The sequence below is a fragment of the Chiloscyllium plagiosum genome, chromosome 30 (genome assembly GCF_004010195.1).
Source record: "Chiloscyllium plagiosum isolate BGI_BamShark_2017 chromosome 30, ASM401019v2, whole genome shotgun sequence".
Classification (NCBI taxonomy): domain Eukaryota; kingdom Metazoa; phylum Chordata; class Chondrichthyes; order Orectolobiformes; family Hemiscylliidae; genus Chiloscyllium; species Chiloscyllium plagiosum.
The window spans coordinates 22,215,157-22,222,172 of NC_057739.1; the positions used below are offsets into that span (position 1 = coordinate 22,215,157).

General features: G+C 41.8%; 1 long non-coding RNA gene across 2 annotated transcripts in view; it reads left to right on the forward strand.

The window, feature by feature from the left end:
- The first annotated feature begins 2,311 nt into the window (after window positions 1–2,311).
- LOC122564801 overlaps window positions 2,312–7,016 on the forward strand; it is a 43,370-nt gene continuing 38,665 nt past the window's right edge. For both annotated transcript variants that reach the window (XR_006316007.1, XR_006316008.1), the window contains exon 1: window positions 2,312–2,606. This is a non-coding gene — a long non-coding RNA (uncharacterized LOC122564801). The remainder of the gene's footprint in view (window positions 2,607–7,016) is intronic.

A 7,016-nucleotide genomic window follows, 5' to 3' on the forward strand; every position in this document is an offset into this window, starting at 1 on the left:
TTCACAATATATGTCAATGATTTAGATGAGGGAACTAAATGTAATATCTCAAAATTTGCAGATGGCATAAAGTTGGGTGGAAGGTTGAGCTGTGAGAAGGGTGCAGAAATATTGCAGTGTGATTTGAACAGGCTGAGTAGGTGGGCAAATGCATGGCCGATGCAGTATAATGTGGCTAAATGTGAGATTATCCACTTTGGTAGCAAAAAATAGGAAGGCAGATTGTTACTTGAATGGCTGGAAATTGAGAGAGGGGAATATCCAATGAGACCTGGGTGTTCTTGTGCACTAGTCACTGAAAATAAGCACCCAGGTGCAGCAGGTAGTAAAGAAGGCAACTGTGTTAACCTTCATGGTGGGAAAGTTTAAGCACAGAAACACAGGCATCTTGCTGCAATTATACAAGGCATTGGTGAAGGCCACACTTGGAATATTGTGAGCAGTTTTTGTCTCCTTATCTGAGGATGTTCTTTCTGTAGAGGGAGCATTGAGAAGGTTTACCAAATTGGTTCTTGGGATGGTGAGACTGACTATGAGGAGATATTGTGTCGCTTAGGATTATATTTGCTGGAATTTACAAGAATGAGGGGGGAATCTCATAGACACCTATAAAATTCCAACAGGACTAGAGAGAATGCAGGAAGGATGTTCCTGATGGTGGGGGAGACCTGAACCAGGGGTTCATAGTGTATGTATAAGGGGTAAACCATTTAGGACTGAGCTGAGGAGAAATTGTTTCTCCACAGAGAGTGGTGAATTTTTGGAATTCACGACCACAGAAAGTATTGAGACTAAAACATTGCATCTTCAAGAAGGAGTTAGATATAGGTCTGGTGGAATAGGGATTAAGGGTTACAGGGGACAGAATTACTGTATCAATCTTGATAATCAGCTTTGATCATATGGAGTGGTGGAGCAGGTTCAAGGGGTTGATTAGCCTACTTCTGTTCCTATCTACAATGTCTTGAGGTAATGCAGATCAGGGCTTCAGCAAGCATCCCGGGTGGCTCAGAGGGAGTGAGCACTCTGGCAGCAGGTGAAGGGCCTGAAGATGCAGCCTGGTCCAGTCCATGAGCTGGGTGTACACAGTGTCCTTGCTGCTGCTTTACAATGAGAGTTGCTGGTGCAGTCTGAGGTGCAATCATTGAAGTCTGGAGTACCCTGTAAGTCATTCAGAGATGTGCCATGAGGACTCATGGACACTGGAACAAGTCAGATACCAAGGGCCCAGGATGTGGAGTACAGTGCCCATGGTGCTGATGCCCGATATCCAGCATGGATACTTGTGAAGCAAGTGGAGGGTTGAACCTTCCAAGAATCCACTCTGGTTTCACATTGTGTTTTCCTGAAGACTAGTTTGTATGGTGAGTGTGATAAGATCAAAATCCGTAGCAAGTGGTGCCATTAACAAGATATTTAACAAGCAATAACAGCATCAGTTGGGATCTTCTCACTGTCTGTTGAGAATCTGATCACACTGCTTGTTAAAAGTGAATAAAATGCGATGATATTGATGTCAATTTGGCCTTCTCTGAACATCCCACTGATTCCACCATTTACCTTCCCACAGTGTCATTTAGAGCCTAGTTAGTATCTGCAGTTTGAAAAATAACTTCACGCGACACTTGCTGTCATCTGTGGCCTGTCATGGATTCCCCACCACCCCTACCCCTCCCCCCCCCATATGACTAAGTAAATGCTGCTTGATTCTAATCAGTTTTGCAAACACTTTTTACACCATTTTCAAGACTGTTGTGTATAAATCAATCTCTGACTAATATCTGACACTCCGTTCACAGGCTCCTGCTGCTGGTGTCACTGTCATATAATGATCTACATCACCAACTCATTGTCGTATCCATTCTGGTTATTTTGCAACTTGGTTGAATTAAAGAAATGAAGGAACGTACAACATGAGTCAGCATTCAGCTCGTCAAGCCTATTCAGTCATTCAGTTAAATCACGAGTAACCTGCATCATTGTTCCTTTCCTGGTTCCATATCCCTTGACAACAGTAATCTTTGATAAGAGTTTTTCAATGACTCAGCCTCAGCAATTTTTTCAGGTAAAGACTTTCAGGTTATTTTTATACTTGTGGTGGAGAAGTGTTTCTTGACAGCAAACCATCTGTGTGGTTCTAATTTTAAAGTTATACTCAGTAGCATGGGACGTCCCTATCCAGGGAGCTAGTACATCTCTATCCACCCTATCAAATCCTTGAATCATCATAAACAGTTCACCCATCAAATCATAATTCTTCAGTGTTATTAGCAAGGGTTATGAGGCATCACCTATGTCCTAACGTGTCATGTTTTCTTGCACTGACACCTTCATTTGCTACAACCGCAGTCCAATGTACCTCAACTCTTTGAGCTTCTGCATATAAATAGAACATCATACAGCAGCAGGGCATGTGAAAAAGGACTGATGGTGTTTATAGTTTCCCATTTACCCAACAGAAATTGCTTTTGAGAGTCTGTTTATTCAATCACGGCTTCAAGAGTTAACATTTCGGGTACAGTGACCCTTCTTCGGAAACATTCCTTGCGTTTTTTGGAGGATTATCAATCCTGGCTGGATCTGGGAGTGGCAAATGCAGTGCACAGGTGAGTTGAATTTTGTTGCAGTTTCTGAATATTTTTTAGTAAAAATGTTTGGAATGTCCTCACAAAGTTCATAAGTAAAGTTAATTTTGGAAAAATAATCCTAGATTTTTGAATCATAAGGATAGGCTAACCATGATACCAACTTCACTCACATAGAATTGACTGCACACAAACACGCCAGTTTGCTCAACTAAGCAATGATAATGTTTCTCCACCTGCCCAGTCCAACGACTGAAGCAGTCTTGCTTCCATTGACTCTGCTACATTTCCTACTGCCTCAGGAAAGCAGCCAATACAATCAAAGACCCTTTCCACCATAGTTATACCCTCTTCCATAGTATTGAAGATACAATACAGATTTAAGAACAGCTTCCCTCTTGCTGTTATCAGACTTATGAATGGACCTCTCGTATATTGGAGTTGATCTCTCTCTGCACCTTGTCTGTAGCTGTAGTGCTATTCTCTGGATTCTATTCTATTACCTTGATGTACTTATGTAAGGTGTGATTTGTCTGGCTAGCACACAAACTGTACTTTGCACTACATCTCAGCACACGTGACAATAACAAATCAAATCAAATCAAAGAACATGAACCCTGAGAGTTTTTGAACAATTCCAGCTCAAAACTGCAAGCCTTATAATTGTGACAATATTCCAATCCAACCCCAATCCCCAACCCCTCACCACTGTACAGGGGTCTGCTCCCCAGTCTTAATGGTTATACCACATTCAATTTCACTTAGAACATAAAAAGATTCATCAGAATTCATGGGGACTCATGGAATTTATAGAAATGTTTATGCGTTTCTGTACAAAATGTAATAAATTTTATGGGCATTCTTAAAAAACAAATACCATAAATTATTAATTCACACCAGCAATGAAAATATAGAGGTCTCACATTTTTAACAGTAATAACCCAGGAGAAGATGTTTATCAGAAACATTCTGTGTGATAAAACCATCACAATAATCTTCTGACAAGCGAACTTGAATCATTAATCTGTATTAATCAAACTAAATCAACCATGATATAAACTTTACTCAGAAAATGCCTCTGACATATAATGAAAAGTCTTGTAATGAGACCTGCTGTGACAGTGCCTCTAGTCTGGGCCAGAAGACCTCCAATTCCAAGCTCAGGGTATAATGTCTACAAAAGGTATGTCGTAATGTTGCCAAAGAGTTCCACTTGATCAATCTGTAAATTCTTCCGATCCCGACTCTGGCAGGCGGTAAGAGAAGGATACTTCTAGGGTCAGACAGAGCCAAGTGGTAGTTGAAATGTCAAACATTAAAAGGGCTCCACATTCAGGTTCTTGCCCTGAGCAAGAATCATCCCGTTCTGAGGAACTACAAGAATCACACCACTGACATGTCATGCCATATTCACGAGAGCTGATCTGATTATGTGATGTCTTCTAAATTGTGGCAATGGGGTTCTGGACTGTACTGCCAATACCTCTAATTTTAGAGGGCATGCATTTAATGTAAGGGGGGCAAGTTCAAAGGAGATGTGAGGGGCAAGGCTTTTACACAGAGAGTGGTAGTGCCTGAAACATGTTGACAGGGGTAGAGGTGGAGGTTGATACAATTGGAGTGTATAAGGGGCTTTTGGATAAGCACATGAATAAGCACGGAATAGTGAGATATGGACCATGGGCAGGCAAAAAGGTTTAACTTATCTTGGCATCATGTTTGGCACAGCATTGTAGGCTGAAGGGCCTGTTTCAGTGCTGTTCTATGTTCTATGTCATTTAGCCTCGGCTATGGATTTGAAGTTAGTGACTCACATTGTGGAGCAGCCCACAGACCACAATTATGAATCACTGCTTTAAATAATAAGGAATTCACAATGAATAACACAGTGACAAACAGCACAAAAATGTGAGGAATTTAACTTTTGGCCATTCAGGACCTTCACTGACAGAAATGAGTTGTGCACCTGTTTCCTTCTTTCTTCCTTTATTTCAAGCAAGAATCAAACTTCAAGCTATGAGCTCATCGTGCAATAAAAATGGCCATTGTTCACATGTGCCTTAGAAGGGGCAGGTGTACAAACAAGCAAACAAATGTTTACTGGTGCCCACTGCTCAAGCTGATGCTATTAACACCAGTCAACTAGCCAGATCTGAACAAAAGTCTAGAGCCACTACCCTGTTATCCAAGCAGAAAACTGAGTCAATGTGCAATTCCTGATCACCCGTGATCCCCACTAGGATCAACTCATTAAGGGACTATACATTGAACCACCCACTTTCTTAACTCTATTTGCTTCTTGATAATTGCTCCCAACTTAACTGCAGTGGTACAAGCAGTGCCAAGAATGTGATTACAACAGCTTAATAATTTGAAATCTGATATGCAATCAGAAAATAATGAAACTACTCAACAGGTCCATGCATTCATGGGCAGGTGTCTGGCCGTTGACATTGGCCCATTAGGGGATATTGAAAACTGCTCAGGAGACTGGCACATCTCCAGTCCAACATTCCAGGAGGCAGATTTCAAAATGGCTACCTCCGTGCTCGCCATCTTGTCTATGATGGATTTCAAATCTCAAACATTGGCAGACCCTTGATTGAAAAGTGACATTTACTCAGGGTGGTGGGTTTCTGCCGTGAGTCTTCATGCAGCTGAACAGGCCAATGCAGGACCGGCAGATGTTTGGGTACATGGTGCAGGGTGTCCCACAGCATCGGGGAACCACATTGCAAGATTTGCTGCCTTTTCTTTCCTTCTTGTTTGGTGCTCTGTTTTATCTTTTTTTATTCATTCATGGGATTGGACATCGCTGGCTAGGCCAGCATTTATTACTATCCCTAATTGTCCAGTGGATGGTTAAGAGTCAACCATATTGCTGTGGGTCTGGACTCACATGTAGGCCAGACCAGGTAAGGATGGCAGTTTCCTTCCTCAAAGGACATTAGTGAGCCAGATGGTTTCTCAGCTCCATATTTCTATCACTGGACCTTTAACCCTCTCCTGTGAAGCAATTTGTCTCTGAGACAGAATACATTGGGGAGCCATCCAGACACACTTGCCCCCTCTTTTCCTGGTTTCCCCCTCCAACCCCATCTTCATAGGCTGGGAAACTTCAGAGCAATAAATCATTCAAAGATTTGTCAGCAGATGAAAAGTCACCAACCTAAGCCATGAATTCTGCTTCTCTCTGCTCAAATCTTACCTGATTTGGAGACGCCGGTGTTGTGTTATATGTAAATCACAAAACCTTTTTTTAAAAGTTACATTCTCAGGTTAACTGTAACAATTGGTGTTAGCCAGATAATATGATGAAGGTGTTTGCCCCCTGTGTTCTCTGTCTGTGCCATAACGTTTAGACTGCTCAAAAACTGCATGAATTAATGTAAGACTCTGTTAACTCACTTTTTAGATTAGAATCAGTCGAAACATTATGGCACAGACAGGGAACACAGGGGGCTAACACCTTCATCATATAATCTGGCTAACACCAATTGTTACAGTTAACCTGAGAATGTAACTTTAAAAAAAAAGTTTTGTGATTTACATATAAATTCTGTGTCTTACAATTGTGTCCTCCACAAACACCTGATGAAGGAGCGGCGCTCTGAAAGCTAGTGCTTCCAATTAAGCCTGTTGGACTATAACCTGGTGTTGTGAGATTTTTAACCAGATCTTGCCTGATTCATTGTACTTGAGCAGTATTTTCTCTTACTGCACCAGGAGCTCCACTGATGGCAAGGTCCAAAGCAGATTGTGATTTATTGCCTTCTTATGAGATATTTTGTCTATCAGGTAGAAGAGTCATGTAGTCCTGCAATGTTAGAATTTCTCCTTTCGTATCACTGAAAGTAAAGTAGAAAACTGTCATTTGTGCAACTGCTTTCATGGTCCTCAGAACTATTCGGCAGCTAGTGAATTATTTTTGAGTTTTAGTCACTGATGTTTTATTGGCAATAGTTACATGTACCCAGGCCTGAAAGCAAAAGACTGAGATGAACAGGTTTGGTGGGTTTAGGTGAGGGAAGAACATTGATAATGACCCTGGAAAATACCTCTCTCTTCCAAAACTTGCTGAAGCATTGGGGACAATTCAGTTCACTTATAGAGTCATAGATAGAGTCATAGAGATGTACAGCATGGAAACTGACCCTTCGGTCCAACCCGTCCATACCAACCAGATATCCCAACCCAATCTAGTCCACCTGCCAGCACCCGGCCCATATCCCTCCAAACCCTTCCTATTCATATACCCATTCAAATGCCTCTTAAGTGTTGCAATTGTACCAGCCTCCACCACATCCTCTGGCAGCTCATTCCATACACGTACCACCCTCTGTGTGAAAAAGTTGCCCCTTAGGTCTCTTTTATATCTTTCCCCTCTCACCCTAAACCTATGCCCTCTAGTTCTGGACTCCCCAACCCCAG